This window comes from Cibotium barometz, chromosome 41 (genome assembly GCF_041138505.1).
Source record: "Cibotium barometz isolate CiBa-2024 chromosome 41, ASM4113850v1, whole genome shotgun sequence".
In the NCBI taxonomy this organism is placed as follows: Eukaryota; Viridiplantae; Streptophyta; class Polypodiopsida; order Cyatheales; family Cibotiaceae; genus Cibotium; species Cibotium barometz.
The window spans coordinates 16,506,737-16,525,159 of NC_141086.1; positions in this window are offsets into that span (position 1 = coordinate 16,506,737).

The window sequence follows — 18,423 nt, forward strand, 5'->3', positions numbered from 1 at the left end:
GGCAAGCCATTTTGATGGAGACCAAGGATATAATAAAGCAAATGAAGATAGATCGCAAGAAGAGAACAGATAAAAAGATGAGGGAAGGGCTTACTGATGTTACTGGCTGAGTCACAAAGACTAGAGGAGGAAGTGGCCCGCGGTAAAAGTGCACATTTTTGGCGCCGCTATCGGGGAAATGCCCTGCACCAAGCTCCAGTTTGCATCTCGGGCTTCTACGTGAAGTGAAACTTGTACTATAGGAAAGGCATAGAGAAGTGTGAATGTGTGTATGGTGTTGACTTTTTCATTTTCTGTAATTCGTTCCCTGCAATTTATCCTACCTGGTTATATCTCTGGTCTGCATGCAGCGTGTGTGCGTTCTATTTTTTGCGCTATGAGGGTGCGTGTGTATGTGAGCACAGACGAGGCTGTTTGCACTCGCAGTCCCACTCTGCGGCGTGTGTGGGAGCAGCAAGGCGCTGCGGCCAAGCACAAACCCTAAAAACACCAATTTTTATAAAAAAGAGAAAAAAAAACGAAACGAAACCTGCGTGGATAGGGGAAAGAGAAATTTGTTATTTGGAAAAAAAAAATGAAAAGAAAAAACCCCCAATTGACCTCGGCCAATTGACCCCGGCCTCGGTCTTTTGATATATATATATAGGAGAGTGAGCCTCCATAGCTTTCTTTCAAGTGAAATCTTAAGGGAAGTGGAGCTCTATATGTAGTCCACCCCCAAGGAGTGAAGTGAGCATGTGGGATAAAGCCCTCACCCTTCCCCCACAGGCAAATAGATTGTTCTGAGGACCACAAGAGCTCCGGATAGGTAAACACTGTGCTACTGTAAAGCATGCTAAGATCCCTTGAACGATACACTCGTCTCGAGCTATCACATGCCCTAGTCCAGGTTCGACCATAAGTAAGGGAGTTAAAAACAATATAAAAACAAGTAAAAACGAGGTGCGAAACACCTAAGAAACCACTTGTGTGGGCTTCAAGGGTAGTTACCAACGCTCGTAGGGTACCCATGTCACATGCATCTACGCTCTGGTCGAGTGCTAGAGTCTGAGCAACTAGAAAGCGTTTCAGTCTATGCAGGCCCACACCATCCCTCCACGTTAGCATCTTGGTCTTCAGCTGGAACCCAAGGAAGTGCAACCCAAGATCCACGAATAGCGGCTAGTGACTCGTCCTCTGACTCGGAAGTCATGGAAGGGCACCCTACCAAGAACTCTGAGGAGGCAAGCCAAAACATGCCAGTTTGGGCCCCACAACCCGGATCTAGCATGTTTAGTCGTCTAATAGAGACCTTTAGTAGAGCTACACGCTCTGAACATGCGACAAGCGAAGTAAACGAAGAAGGAGAGGTAGTAGATTCGCCATTCACATCTCATGTAGACCCTACCCTCCCAAAGAGTGTCCATGTGGATATTCTACCCACTTCGTTTAATGAAGGCCCTACTGAGCTACCACCTTCTAACGCTCTCCCTAAAGTAGAGGTCTTTAGAAGTCAATCCATAAGAAGTGACATTGCATCCAGTTCAAGAGAACCGTTTGGCACGCCAAGTCTAGATGGGATATTTCTCAATGAAAATTGGGAATATGATCTACACACGGAGACTCTGACTGACCTATACACGGAGACTCTGACTGACCTATACACGGGTTACACATACCACGTAGGTTGGTTAGAAGTCATACGATCTACATCTAGTGCCACTAATCTAGAGGAGCAACAACAAATGATATGTGAGGTTATTCATAGAATTATCCAATTTGAGAGGCAAAATAGGGGAGTGAACCTAGTTTCCATTGGCCCTATGAAATTTTTGGATACAGGCAGGGCTAAACAACCAACCCTGTCACAATTGGAGACTCCCCCGGTGAGTCCCATAGACCCTTCGTATGTTGTTTCGCCTAGAGTCTCAATGCAGGTTGAGCCCACGAGCAGTAACTTTAGCTTTCCAAACTTGGCTCAACTTTCCATTAGGGAATCCACAATGCCTACTCCAATGATGAGCATGATGGAAAGTGCACTTGTTACCACTATAGTTAGTACGACACTGCTACCTAGTGGAACAGTACCTATAACAGTACGTGCCAGTGCCTATCGACCATATGTACCTATCGCTACTCATGCTCATGTAGCTTCTACACCTCTTGTTATGCCAATGGCATATGCTCCACGACCGCCTTATCACTCATGACCCTTATCCAAGAGGAGCTAGGCCTAGTCACAGATCATATCCTATGTCAGCTGCATACATATCAAGACCAATGCCAACTCCTGTCAACCAGGCTATCCCAGAAGCGCCTCCACCAACTATGCCTACTCACCTAGGTGATCTCACAGCGATCGGACGATCTATTGCGAAAAACATGCGGGGCATGCCTAAGAGAGAATGTAGAAGCAAGGCGGTACAAGTGGCCAAGCTCACTTAGAACTTCAGTGGGGTAACGAAGATGTTAGGAAGCACATCAAAGTTTTTGAACACGTGTGTAATTCCTTGGAAGAGCACAATGAGCTACATAAATGTAAAGCCTTAGGCTTAACCTTGAGTGGAAAATGGAGATTGGTATCGAACTTTAAGGGTTGAAGAGCGTACTCACTATCCCACTCTCAAGAGATTGTTCTTGAAAGAATACATACGTGAGGGTGTGCTTTGGGGAGTAGCATCTCAACTCCAAAAAGCTGAACGCGAGGAAGGGGAGTCAGTGAGAGACTTTATTAGTCGATTAAAGCATCTAAATTCTCGCTGCGCTCCCGATGAGCGCTTCAATAACAACCAACTGCTTGTTGATAGATTCATCCGAGGATTGCGCCACGAGGACATATACAATGGCTTTAGTCATTAGAGGTCTTACAACGTGGGAAGCAGTCACTACCAATGCAATCCAGTTAGAAGACAACTTGATGATTGCAGGTAAAAAGGTATCTTTGGAGACAAAATCTGTTAGTTCGCAAGTATTTGGGCACGAGCCAATGACCATAAAACCTATCGCCAAGGAGCCCAAGATATCCGAAATGTGATGACTTACCTTACTAAGGCTCTCCAAGAATACTTTAGGGGTAATCGAGCTCCTCAAAATAGCCATATGTATCCAAGAAGAGAGCAACAATGGTGTTCGGTTTGCTTAGGACCACATAGCACGAGTGAATGTCCCACATTCAGAGTCAAATTCAATGGGAATCGCAATGCATAAGGTAAATATGGCCATCAATCTAAGGATTGCCTAGTACTTAAGCGTATGTTAGCAAATCAGGCACCACTAGCCTGGTCAAACACACCTCAAGTACCCGCATTGATGCCTGCACCACCGGTCGAGCAACCGTCACAACACATAGTTCCAAGGAACCCAAATGTAGGCCAGTCTGTGCCATTACCACCACCAGTGCGCTAGGACCACAACCTCCACATCCAAGGATTACCCCTATAAACCAGATGGGTTGTGAGTCACATAGTGCGTGTGGGGATTATGAAGAGGAGATAGACCCCACTGCTCCATATGGGATTGATACGTTTGAAATGACTCCCCAGTACTACATGGAGGATCATTTCGGGCAAGTCAAGCCTGTATATCAAGCAGCTGCTCTTGCCACCAGAAGAGGGCAAAACCTTAATACCTTGGCGAGAAGACCACCTCTTCAATGCTACGATTGTGGTGGACGCCATCATGTAGCGGAGTGCCCTAATAGTAACAGGAGATGACCTCGTGTATATGAATGATCCTGAAGATGATTCTGATTCAATAGAAACCATGGGGACCAAAGCCACTACCTTAAGGGAGGAACCCACTCGGGAGCTCAACGAAGGAGAATCAAGCGAATACATAAATCAGGGGAAACAAAAGGAAACTCCACCGGCCCCAAAACCAAGTCAGCTAATGCCCTCTCGGCCACCCAAACTAACTGAGACTCCCCAGGACAAGCCACGTGGGCCAAAAACCCTCAAGAAAAAGATTGGAACTTACCCAAACCCAGTTGAGGAGATTGAACAAGTGCAACACTTAAGGGGTTTGGTGGAAGAAACACAAAGAGAACTGGAGCCAAACAAACCCTAGAACAATCCAAATTCCAGACATAGTGTTTCCTACGCAAGTTCAGCCTCACAGGAACCATAAACCGTTAGCTATACCTAGTATCATTCGGGAAGAAAGTGAGGATAGGACATCAGGAAGTGGGCAAACACCCTTCTTGCTTGAAAGAATGTTTAGTGAGGGAATGCCTGACCCCATCGAAGAGGAAGTGATTCCATCTTCACCAGTCAAGGGGCGATATCTCGAAAAGTACCGTTGAATGTGTCCAAGCTAATGGATTTCATGTCCTCTGAAATCAGAACCATGATCATATCCAAGTTATACGGAGATCCTGAGTTATTCTTAGCTCTTCGGGCATTTCTCAATGGAGAATTGAAGGCGGGGTTACCACAATTTGCAAATATGGATAGACCTGACAAGCTTCAAGATGAAGGGGAACATTGGGATCTACAACCCAACCTCGATGAAGACTCGGTCGTTGAAATACATGTTAACAAGTTGGGACAGTACTTTGAAGGTGACAAATCTAATGCAACCCTCCCCATTACTACCAAGGGATTAACTCTAAAGGGAATCCTTGATGGTGGTGCTGGAGTGAGCATTGTGACTAAAAAATGTTGGGAATCTATGGGAAGACCTCACCTTGAAGTCACAAACATAGTGGTTAAGATGGCAAACGGAACTTTTGCTAAACCTATTGGAATGTTAAGGGACCTTAAGATCAAGGTTCTGGGGTACAAGGTAAGACATACCTTCATTGTAATGGATTTCTCCAAGCATCCTATGTCATATCAAATGATCTTAGGATGTCCTTTCATGAGGGAAGCACAAATGGTGCATGACTGGTCGAAAAACCATGTCTACCTACAATTCCAGGACTCTGTCATTCAAGTTGATCTTGAGAATGGTCGCACGCATCCTTTAGGAAGCAAGGTTATCATCAATAATCGATCGGATACCACTATTCACTCCGCCCCATTAAAGTATTGCTATACATGCAAAAAAGAGACTGATGATGGGAAAGATTCTCCTTATATGGATGTCCTACTGGGTATGACTGAGTCGGATAACGTGGATTGGGTACACCTAGCGGCAACCATAGATATATGGGGAAATAGAGGCACAAGTTGGGTAACACCTGAGGGGCAAGATATGCCACTGTTAGTGCCAATAAACATGATAGGTGTTATGCACTTGACTCCTGATGGCGAGAAAGTGGCAAACCCCCTTGACACTGACAGTAGCAAAGACTCTGACCAATGCAACTCTGAGTCGTCTGAATCTCAGGAAGAAATTGACTCTCAGCCTAATAGGGGGTATGAATCAAATATTCACCCAAGTGTGGAAGCAAGGTGCTCAAGGCCTAGGACAGTGACCTCCTACAATTCATCCGAGAGTGAGGGGGACACAAGTGAAGATCGACCAAGTGAGTTCGAATCTGATAGAAACAAAAATCAAAAACTGTAAAGATTGTACAAGAGGAAATTGAAAAGCTTATAAAATGTGGATTCATATACCCTATTGAGCACTCAGAATGGGTTTCCCCGATAGTCATCGTACCAAAGAAGAATGGGAAACTCAGAGTGTGCGTTGATCTCAAAAAGGTTAATGCATCCACCAGAAGGGATCATTACCCCTTGCCGTATTCAGAACATGTGCTTGAAAGAGTTGCAGGCAAGGAGGCATATAGCTTTTTAGATGGGTACTCTGGTTACAATCAGATCACAATTGCAGTAGAGGACCAAGCTAAAACAGCATTTATCATATCACGGAGTTTGGAGTGTTTGCCTTTCGCGTCATGGCTTTTGGCTTGACCAATGCACTTGCAACATTCCAACGATTGATAAACACAGCCTTTAAAGAATATCTAAGGGACTTTTGTGAAGCTTTCTTAGATGATCTTTGTGTTCATTCCTCTTGGGACAAGCACTTGATGTGTTTACGAAAAATATTTGAAAGGTATAGATTATATCGCATCTCCTTGAATCCTTTCAAATGCCAATTCTGGGTTAAACACGGAGTTATCTTAGGGCATATAGTGTGCAAAAATGGGATTTCCACCGACGAGAGTAAAATCAAGGTCATTTTGGAATTGCCCCCACCCACCAACTATAAGGGAGTCCAACGCTTTATGGGCCATGTTGGTTATTATCGAAGGTTTATTCTATTCTTCGTCGAGATAGCTCGACCATTCTATAAGCTTCTCTTCATCGAGTTTATTTGGACCGAAGATTGTGACCGTGCCTATGAGCTATTAAAGAAGGCCTTGGCGAGTGCTCCAATCTTGAGAATTCCTAACTAGGATTTAATCTTCCATGTGCATATTGATGCATCAAACTTTGCTATTGGGTGTGTGGGTGTGTACTAACTCAACCTGGAGAACATAAACTAGACTACCCCATTAGCTTTGCCAGTCGCGCCAGTTGAACGATGCTGAAATGAACTACACCACTACGGAGCGAGAAGGGTTGGCAATGATATATGCAGTAAGGAAATTTCGTTATTACCTCCTTGCCACCACCAAGTTTGTTTTCTATGTGGATCATCAAGCATTGTTGTATCTGGTAAACAAACCATGCTCCACAGGAAGAATCACACGATGGTTATTGATTCTCCTTGAGTTTGATTTCACTGTTGTTGTGAGACCTGGCAAAAAACATGTCATGGCTGATCATTTGTCTCGCATACCTAATGGTGAAGCTCCTACGGGAGTTGATAATGACTTACCTGACACTTCCCTGTTCATGGTGGAGACAATGCCTGAATGGACTGAAAAGATTGTTAACTTTTTGGTTAATGGCTTTCCACCCAAGGAACTTCGTAAAGATATAGCTCAAAAGCTGATCAAGGAATGCGAACCCTATTGCCTGATAGCTGGGACTCTTTATAAACGAGGAAAGGATGACGTTCTTAGGCGTTGTGCCCGAGAGGATGAGTATCTATACATTTTACAAGAGGCACATATGGGCGTAGCCGGTGGTCACTTCTCAGGAGACTTAACTGCGCAAAAGATCTTACAATCAGGGTATTGGTGGCCCACTATGTTCCAAGATGCATCACTTTTTATAAAGGGTTGCGATGAATGCCAACGATACAAGAAACCCAAGCGGAAAGATCAGATGCCCCTACACCCAATTAAAGTAAACCAACCATTTGAAAAGTGGGGTTTAGACTTTGTAGGTCCGACTAGCCTAGCGGCCCGCAACACACAATCTCGCTATATTATTATGGCACTGACTATATGACCAAATGGGCTGAAGCGAAAGCGACACATAAGGCAGATGCGAGGACAACAGCCAAGTTCCTCTTTGAAAATATAATCACACGCTTCGGTTGTCCTTTTAAACTTGTGAGCGACAATGGTACGCATTTTATAAATGAAGTGATTAAGGAGCTCACAACAAATTTCATGATATCCCATCATAAATCTATCCCTTATTACCTGCAAGCGAATGGCCAAGCCGAGAGTACCAACAAGACCTTAATCTCTGTTTTGACAAAGACAGTTGAAGCTCATCGCACGGATTGGGATCTAAAGCTTACGACAGCTTTTTGGGCCTATCGTACTACTGCGTACAAAGTGGCTACCACACCATTCAAGATGGTATACGGCCAAGAAGCAGTCATGCCGTGGGAATTTGTCATTTCTAGTCTTCGTGTTGCTACTCAAGAGGGTTGGGATGGTAATCCCTTAGTAGAGCGTCTGTATATCCTTGAGCGGTTAAACGAAGAAAGACAATCGGCTGTGTACAATGCCCTTATGGAGAAGGATAGAAGGAAAAAATGGTTTGATCGCCACCTGAAAGACAAGGACATCAAGGTTGGGGATAAAGTCCTGATGTATGGAGTGCGTAACGAAAAGAAGAAGCTCAAATATGCTGGTAAGGGACCGTATAGAGTATGTGAAATTACCCCGAAAGGTACCATCCGAGTGGAGACTCTCGACGAAGTTGAAACCATTGGATTCCTTAATGGGAGTAAATTCAAAAGATACTATGACTCCCTGAGCTAAGAGGAGTTACATGCAATCCATCAGAAGAAGGCAGCTAAAGAACAAGCTGAGCTTAAGAAGATACAAGCAAGAATTGAAGCCAAAGAACATCAACAGCGTGTTAGGCGCCAACGAGAAGCCAACTTGGGCATTACGCAAGCATTTTTCGAGGAGGCAGAGGAGGATTCATTGGAATCTGACCCGCCTCTAAGATACCCAATTGAGTTACAGAGTCCTTACGGGGAGGTGCTATATAATGCATTATTGGATACAAGAGCTCAACACAATTTGCTATCATATGGCATGTGGTGTCAACTTGGAAAACCACCTTTATCTAAGAGTGCTATCCAAGTTAAAGGAATCAACAAGAAAAAAACCCCTGTCTCAGGAATTCTGCACACTTCGGTTGCCTATGACAAGGGGACCGTAATTCAAAGCTTTTTGGTTATGCCTGCTGGTACCATGGAGGACACTGTAAACTTAGGGCGCAAATGGATGTTAGCCACCAAGTGAAATATTGATTGGGCAACCAGGCGAGTTACAATGCAAGAACCCGCTAACCACTCAAAATTCTGCACCTAAGTCATCAAACTCTGGACAAAATGCTAGGTAACGAAAAATCACAAAGTCAAGTGGCAAAACTATCTTTGATTGTTTGCCACCCCTCTAAGGCTTCAACACCAAGAGTGGAAACAAGCTGTGTGGTCTCCAAGGCTCCGCTTACTATGCCAAAAAGTACATACAAATGGGTCCCAAAAGCTTCGTTATAACAGCTACCCCCTGCTCAATCTCGTTCAGACAAGAAGCCTCGTAGAAGGAAAGCAGCTACCCGCCCGAGAAAGGGCAATGTAACATCACGATGGATTCCTAAAAAATTATTAGTAGCCTAAGGGTACTACGAAGGGAATGACCAGATTTGGGTCCCTAAGCATAAGCTGAATCCCTCTACATCACCTTTTGAATTCCAGCATACTTTCACTCTACTTCCATGTTTTGCAGACGGTCTACCACAACACACCCTATCGAGCTTACCATACCATAGCTTCCGAGGACGGAATCTACATCAGGAAAGGGGGCATGTTAACCTATGACGGACATTGAGACGTACTATGTTTTACGTCATATAATTAATTTAAGTATTATGAGTCATGGGCCGGGCCTGTCGGTACCATATGTAAAGGATAAAGGGATTGGGTGATCGTCGATGAGAGGCGCACCTTGAATATCAACAGGATAAGGGTTAAGATCGGCCGGCCATGTATGGGCACCCATGTGTGAACGGCTAAGTTACCTATAAGAGTCAAATGTAACCCTAAAACTCTCATTCTCAATGTGTTGAATACAAAGTGTGCTCTTGCCTTATCTTCTCGGTCCCCTTCTCCTGCGTATGTGTGTGTGTGTGTGTGTGTGTGTGAGAGAGAGAGAGAGAGAGAGAGAGAGAGAGAGAGAGAGCGATTGAGCACTATGTGGCGGCACGGTGGCGGCGAGGCGGTAGAGCGACGATGGCGGCTCCTTCTTCACTGCGACGCGGGAATCCTTCACGACGGCGGTTTGAGCGGTGAGTGACACACCTTGCTTTCTGTTTGAGCTTGCTAGTTCCTGGTTGTATGCTTACAGCCATTCGTGACTCGCATATGATGTTCGGCCAGTCCCCAGCTCTGACTCGTGCGGTACTTCTACATATAATTGTCAAAAGATTGATTTTCCATGCTATTTTTAACAAGCTTGGCAATTATTTCGAATTCATCCTCTCGTTGGACAGACTCTTTTTTGAAAGCTTCCTCGAAACTTTGCCAAGTGGTAGGAATAGAATCTTCTTTGAGATCCTTCTACCAAGTTAATGGCATCAGTGAATGGATGAAAGGCAAAGTGTGTAGTCCACCTATTGAGCCATGCATCTACACATTTCTCAGTCTTCTCCTTTTTCTCACCACCATACACCTTTGGGCAAACAACGGAGCAACTGCTTTGGTAGGAGTAGGAGGTGCCGCCAGAAGAGCTTTTTACAAAGTCAAGATCTACATCGTCAGTGACTCCATCTCGTCATAGCATTTGGCAATAGTTGCCTCGAGACGCTCTGTCACTTCCATAAATTCACTCTTTCCAATATCCTCCTCTTCTTCAACTTGGAATTTAAGATCTTCCCTACCTGAGTTGGGATGATCACTCATCTCATCGACATTATCATTGATTGAGAAGTCAATATGAGCTATGGTAATAAGTAGGAAAAATTCATAAAAATTGTAGAAATTTAGGGAATCCTTTCTACCAAAAAATACTTGCAATAGCGTGTGTGGTATTTTGGTAAAAAGTCCATAAAAATTCTTATTTTAACCATAAAATAGAGAAAAATAGCACTTCCACTCACATAATTTCCTCGCAACGTCGATACGTCCATCCAAGTCAGGAAGAACCGCATTCCCAACCGCCATATTGATGTTGCCAATGCATAGGCCACCAAAACAAACCAAAAATAACATTTTTTGCTTAGTAAATGTTTAAACTCACTTAAAAATGCTTTAAAAATGGAATAATGAGAGAAAATTAAGAGGAGAAAAAACATCAAAAATTAACTAGAGATCGCTCTGATACCACTGTTAAAACCCTAAAGATCTTTCTAGCTAATCACTATGCAATAAACATGCATAAACTAGGTATATACTTATCCACTTGACCTCCTCCGAGCCCAAGCGTGCACACATAAATACAATGAAGTACCACATACCTTACCTTGGTGTCCCATACCACCAAGAGATATGACTTCACTCTAGCAGTACATAGCTCTAGCATGAAATGGCAAGAGAGTAGATACAATGCTCTACACAAGAGAATATCCCTTGAGAGTGTCCCATGCCCCTATTATTTAGGAGGGTCCTCAAGTGACTCTTGACTCCATTTCCATGTGTGACCCTTGGTTGCTTGACCCTAACCTTAAGCCAAGGTTAGACCTAACCCTTGCCCCACTAGAGCATGTTCCCATGCTCCTATGCTCACATGCCTAGGGTGGGTTAGCCTCCTAGTATATGCACATATAATGTGTACATAACAAAGGGTCTTTTGGGTGCTTTTATGTATCAAAAATATGTACATAAGGTTATCTCATGGCATTAGGTTTGGGTTTGATCATATCTAGCATTTTAGTGGTGGCAACTAAGAAGCCCTAGCCTTATAACTTTGTAACTAAAAGTTTAACATTTTTAATTGACCTTAATTCATATAGCCACTTTGTTGTTTCAAGAGTCCTCTAGAGAAACCCTCCAAAATAGAACATCAGATTTTTTCCCTCATGCTACACATTCTATTTTTTGTTTGTTTGACCCACTTGTATTTTTTTACATGTGTGTGTGTGTGTGTGTGTGTGTGTTCATGTCTGTGTGTGTTTGCAAGTACACACACATGCGCATGTGTGTGTGCACACATGTGTATACATGTGTACCTTCTATTTACTTCTTATATCAAATATACTTTTTTGAAGCCATTACAATTGCTAGCAATCTCTATAGTAGCATACAATAAAATGCATACCCTTCACATTTACTCATCTCTCTTCTACCACATGTAAATATAGCTTTCTACTTCACTAAAATATTTGGGAAAGTGCTTCATAGACTTGTTTTTTGAATAAGATTCATAGAAAGTAAAAATGAGCATATCATCTCATTTAACAACATAGCTATAGTACTAGGAAATAAAATACAATGAACACAAATTTGAACGCAATTAATTTAATATTTGAGAGACAAGGTAGAAAAAAAAGGGTTGGGGCTAAGCAGTGAGACTTGAAATTAAGACATAATGAGAATCTATGAGCTTTTCAAATGGGTACAAAATCCATTTCTTCTAAACAGCACCACAGACCATAAACTCATTTTTATAGTACTTTTGCACCTTAGTGATATAAAAATAACACACAAAATCTTTAAAATTATGATTTTTCAACATATGGGGGATTTTAAATGTGAAGCCTTATAAACTCATTTTTATAGTACTTTTGCACCTTAGTGATAAAAATAACACACAAAATCTTTAAAATTATGATTTTTCAACATATGGGGGATTTTAAACGTGAAGCCTTTTTTTGTAGCAAGTTTGGAAGTGTTTGTTTTTTGACAAAAGGGTGTACAAATTTTAGTTTTCTATCCTTAATCTCAAGGTTTAAAGAAATAATAAAATTATATATTTAGAAAGATAATGCTATTACAAGACCCATTGAATGAATACATGGATGAAAGACATAGTCCATTTACAAAAAGCATAGTACTTGTTGATTGTTATATTAGGAAACAAAAAAAGAACATATTGTGATTAAAAACACATAAAGCATGTTGTCACTACAAAAAGATGTCTAATAAGCTAAAAAAGAAAACCCTGGAAAACACACATATGCACATGCAATGGTATGACCAAAAACATACTCCATACACTACGCGTGAGACGCGAGTGAGTAAGGATGATATTTTTTATGAGATAAGTAGCTAGTATATGCGTGAGATATACAAATGAGTAGGGATGTATTTTATGAGATGAGTTCTTGGTCTACATTATTGAAATATTGCATAGAGGAGGCAAATGCATACAACAATGTGGCTGTTGTGAATGGAAGAGTAGCAATCACATGTGCTTAGTGGACCAGGAGAGTCCAGGCTCCGGTGAATGGAAGAACAACAAGCACATGTGGTTTTTATTCGGCCAGGAGAGTCTTGAAGTAGTGGGTCTATTTTTAGACCTTGGTCAGGAAGGTTGAGGTAGAATGCAAGGAATTCTACCTCATCACATGTGGATGCATAGTGAATGGAGAGCAGCAATCACATGTGCTTCGTGGACTAGGAGAGTCCTCAAGTAGCGGGTCTATTTTTAGATCTTAATCAGGAAGGTTGAGGTAGCGAATGCAAGGAATTTTGACACATCATTTGCTAGTACTACAAGTGCTGAAAATTCAACAAATTCACATGTATAAAGGGAAAAGAGAAGGTAGCTCAACCTTTCATAATGCTTGATGTTTTAGAAGGTCATTCATTTGTTGATGGGGATAGTGGCTTAGGACATATCCTTGATGAGGAGTTTGGGATCCTAGATGTTGTTACACCTAGCGTAGAAAGAGCCAAAGTAGTGTTAACAATACCTAACAAGGTTGTACATAGGTACAAGAGTCAGATATCCAATGAATAAGTTGAGATATGATGGGTATATAACCCATCATTATACATATATGGTTAAAGCAATATAAGAGATAGAGCTCACATGTTTTCGAGGCACTTAGACATAAGTATTGGAAAGATCTCATGAATGAAGAGATGGTTGCATTGGATGCAAACGAGACATGGGAGTTGGTGCCTTTGCTTAAGAAGAAGAAGGTAATTGGATATAAGTGAATCTATAAAGTAAAGTAGAATTTAGATGGGTTTGTGTGAGTAGGTACAAGGAAAGAAGGGATATGCACAAACCTATGGTGTTGACTATGAGGAAACTTTTTGCTCGATTGCTAGGATGGCAAACCATGAGAGTAGTCACATTACTATGGTTGTAGTTAAGGAATGGTCATACATCGGAATGATAGGTTGTAAGACAATCTTAGTGCCATTGAAGCAAAATAGAACATCATCATAGGTGATCTTTTGGAGGACCCTACTATATACACATGCATTGTCGGGTGAGTTCAATCTACATGACTATTGTTAGGCCAGATTTAAGCTATGTTGGATTAGTGAGTTAATTTATCTAGGCCCGAAGGAAGCTACACTTGGATGCGGCTAGGAGGATACTAAGGTGCATAAAGTCGATAGGACACTATGTACTCTTCTATGATATTGGAGTACAGGTACAGGTTCATGGATATACATATGTAGATTGGGCTAGTAGTGTCTTAAACGTGAGATCTACTAGTGGCTTTAAGTTTTCTTTTGGGAGCGTTGTTAGTAGCTAGAGAAACAAGAAACAACCAACAACTTCTTTCTTTATCAAGTATAGAGGCTGAATACAAGGGAGATGCCTATTGCCAAAAGATTGGGCTAATTTTGCCCTTTTTGACATAAAATGCAAATATCCTAACAACATGTAAGTCCTACCAAGAAATCTTTAATGATGAAGAGACCTGTAAAGTGTATGAAAAATGACAGAGTGTAGAATATAGAAATTTTAATGAGAATGATAAAAATCCATGACAATGGTGATGACGCTAACACAGCTGTTGATGATGAGCTCAAAGATGTGACATTGATGATGACAAAGAATGACGACAATGATGGCCTTGTAACACTATAGATATATGCACATAATGTCTATACAGCTAAATTTATAATGCCACACTATAGACAACTTAGAAATAAACAAAGATAGTTTGAACTAACACTCCCTTGGGATGTCTAACAAAAACCTTGCAGCATATGAACAGACCCCTAAAACATACAAACAGGCCCCCAACCCCCCCCCCCCCCCAAAAAAAGCTTGAAACATGCCCAAAATAGCCTAAAATTCACAAAAATAGGGTATACCTTCTCCACACCTAAGAGGATAGCTCAATTTGAAACAATCAAAAGAGAAGCTTGAGAAGGTGATGGCGAGAGAAAATGATGGAGGTGAGAGCCAAGAGAACTTGCTTTAATACCAATTATTGGAGTGGAGACAAAGGTAATAATACACACAGACATATGGGGCAAGCAAGCATGGATATAGAGAGGCACAACGCTCAAAGTAGATTGATGAGAATGAGTGAAGTAGAAGTGAAGTGACATGTTAAGGTCACTTACACACTCACTCAATCATAAGAGTGTGTACACACGCTCAAGGGAGAAAACCTCCTAACAAGGAGGGAAAATGTGCCTTGGCCCATTAATAGCCTACAATGTCCACACATTACTACCATATAAAAGACTACATATACTCTCTATGTGTGGTGCTCTCTTGGAATTTTTAACTTCATAGGACATATAAGTGTTCTAGTTTTTATGTGGTTGTGTTCTTTAATAAGTTTGTAGACTTGCTTAAGATTTGAGGTGTGCCTGAGTAGGAGAAGCTTGCATTGACTGATCTTGAGTGAAGCAGCAAATATTAGGTTGAAATCACAAGATTAGGGTGGAATAAAGCATGGGCATAGGAAGGGTGGAGTAAAGCATGGGCATACGAAGGGAGTGGAGTTAGAGAAACATGCATAGAAGAGGAAGAGGAGGTAGCAAGAGGTCAAGGTGTGGGGTTGAATAGTGGCATTGTGGATATGCTTGTGAAAGTCTAATGGTAGAGAAATTTCTATTATATCTTTCCTTGTGTTGCTTAGAAAAATAATAGGCACAAAGAGGCATACCCTTTGAAGGAGAAGGAAGGAGGAGAGTGAAGTACAGAATACTTAACCTTGGATGACCAAACATAACATTCACTAAAACTATTTCACCTCACACTCACACTTGTAAAAACACCTTCCACTCACACTCACTTGCACTCGTGATTGTAACAATCACACTTAAACTTACACACTCACACTCACACTCTTACTTACCACCTCGCACTTGTAATTGCATTATGAGGTTTGGGTGTGCTTAGCTTACAAAACAGGGTATTGTGGCACATGCACACAGTTCTAAAAATATGAGACTTGCTTTAGTTTTTTGGAGGGCTAGCCTATAAAAAAACAAGAAAGCACAATTGTGCTTGTCCTTGGTTTGGAGATCTATATAAATAGGCTCATTCCTCTATAGAGATCACATCATAGCAGGGCACATGGGAAAAACTAGAAACTTTGGGCTAAGGTTTGTGCTTTGTACGAACTTTGAGAGACCTCTGTTTCTTAAACCTTGTTTCTCCACCAAAAGTGTAATGCAAAATCAATAATCTCTAATTATTCTCTTTGCTTGTCACTAATTTTGAGAGACCTTTGTTTCTTATACCTTGTTTCTCCACCAAAAGTGTAATGCAAAATTAACAATCTCTAATTATGCTCTTTGCTTGTCACTAATTTTTCTCTACAATTTGTACAAACTTTAATGGATACTCTATCATGTTTTATAGCTAAGAAAAAGCAAGAAAGCATAATTTCCCTAGTCTTTTGGTTTGGAGGGCTTTTGAGCACAGAAATCATATTGTCTTCTTCTAAGAAAAATGGATTCCCACAAAGCGTCAAGCCCATTTTGAGAATTTTTGCACCCACTTATTCTGAGTGATTGTTATAAAAAAAGGTGAATTATGAAAAAACGGGTATTATTTTTACTAAACCCCTCATTTTGAAGGGTAACCCAACCCTTCAAAAACCATCCTTGATTCCCACTCACACTTGCTACCAACCCCTATTTTCACATAGAGCAAGTGTACTTTGTAAAGCCAACCCCTTTTTCTCATAGCAAGTGCACTTTGTAAAGCTGGCCCCTTTGTTTCTCATCGCTAAGTGAACTTTGCAAAGCCAAAGACATCGTGCTAACTTTGTGCTTTGTACAAACTCTGAGAGAATATTGTTTCTCACGCGTTTGATGTTGATTTATCTCTATAGTTTGTACAAAACTCTAAGTTATGTTCATTTAAATCTCTGCACTTTTGGTAGTAATACTTTAGAGTGCATTTACAAAATACATTCGATGGTGATTTACAATTTGTCTCCTTCTTAGATTTTTTGAATGAAACTTCTCACACAGTGTAATTCCTAAATAAAAGAATCTAGAGGTTAGCTCTATGATTGTGTTACTACCTTTCAAAGTTTGGATATACAAAGCACAATTCCCAAATAAATTGGCACGTGCATGTCAACTATTGCTAGCACGTGTATGCCAACTATTGTTAGCATGTTAGGAGGTTTACTTTAAGGGAAAGAAATAGAGAGTGTGAGATATAGTTGTTGGCGTGTGTACATGAACCATTGTTAGCATGTTAGGAGATTTACGTGAAGGGAAAGAAATAGAGAGTGCGAGATGTAGTTGTTGGCATGTCTACGTCAACTATTTGTTAGCATGTTATAAGATTTATGTTAAGGGAACGAAATAGAGAGTGAGAGATGTAGACCCATTTTTCAGATTAGATTTATCCAAGATGGATGGGCATAACAAACTCAAGTTTGACAAGTGGATGGCCACATCCTTTGAAATTGGTCTCGAGAACAATAGAGTTTTTGCCATGTTTTGTTGCCATGATCTGAATGTGGAGAATGTTTTGAAAAACTTTAAAGAAGAGCTTAAGGATGTCAAACATCTATTTGAATCATACACTCAAGGCTTCCCATTTGAGTGGCCATGGGTGCCCACCTAGATAATCTAGTAGGAAGTCTCCCTCTTAGCAAGAAGAAGAAGGTTAACAAAATACATGGTTCTAATCTAGGGGATTTCTACCAATAAGAGGCCTCAGCATTCTAGGCAAAACCTAATACAACTAGATTTTGCCTTCTTTGTGTTTGTTCTATGTATCAATATAACACCTCTAAAGACCATAAGAAAATGGAGACTAATGGTGAAGAAAGAAGTTTTTATGAGCGCAACAAGACCTTGATAAACCAAACAAAGAAGAGAAAATCTTGAAAGAAGCAAAGGTATGTTTAATAAACGAAGGACTTACTAATAGTGATAGGTTTTCCCTTATTATGCAACCTTTGCAAATGTGCTGCCACACAACTGAGGTCAAAAGAAGATGGATGGACAAATGTGAAACTATTCACCTTGCTAGAAAAAGTTTTTGATAGGGAATAAAGAATATTCCTTAATTTAGGATATGATGAGTGTGCAAAGATGAGATGCTTTGCAACATTACAAATACATTCTCCTCCAAGATGTTTAATTTTTATGAAGATGACAAGTTTGATGCTAGTAAAATAGCATGATCATGGAGGTAGGAGCAAAAGTAGATTAAAAAGATGCTTCTGAATCAGGGCGGGAAAACATTTTTAGGGAAAAGGAACTAAATCCTTTTCACGACTAAATGAGAAGGAAATTGCTATTTTTGAGATGGTATTTTCTATGTGAACTTAGAAAATATAACTAAAACTTGTAAAATTTGAAAGGGTTTTATTTCCTTCTCATAAGAATTTGAGAAGGATTTTCCCGAAGTTGAACAAGTTCTAGGCTAAAGCGAACCCGTCTTTTCCCGAACCCTCCTTCTGATTTAGTTCTGAAAAAAAATGTGACGTGACGGCTTAAGCGAAGCCCTATAATATATAGTAGAGATGTGGGAAAGTAAAATATTTCAAGTCAATTGTAATTTGTATATTGTACAAAACTTGCAAGGTTTTGAGTGCAGTTGACCCATGGGACATGAGCTCTAAGAGGAGATTCTGCCAAAGTCCTACCTAGTACTTTGTAAGGAAGAGAAACTAAGAGTCAATTGTGTCAAGTATGCATTGAAAGCTACTACATAATTAATTCATTGTATTAAATGTGTGATAAGACATTAGTAATATTGATTATTTATAATAGTAAGGCCATACATTGTACAATTCTAAAGATTCA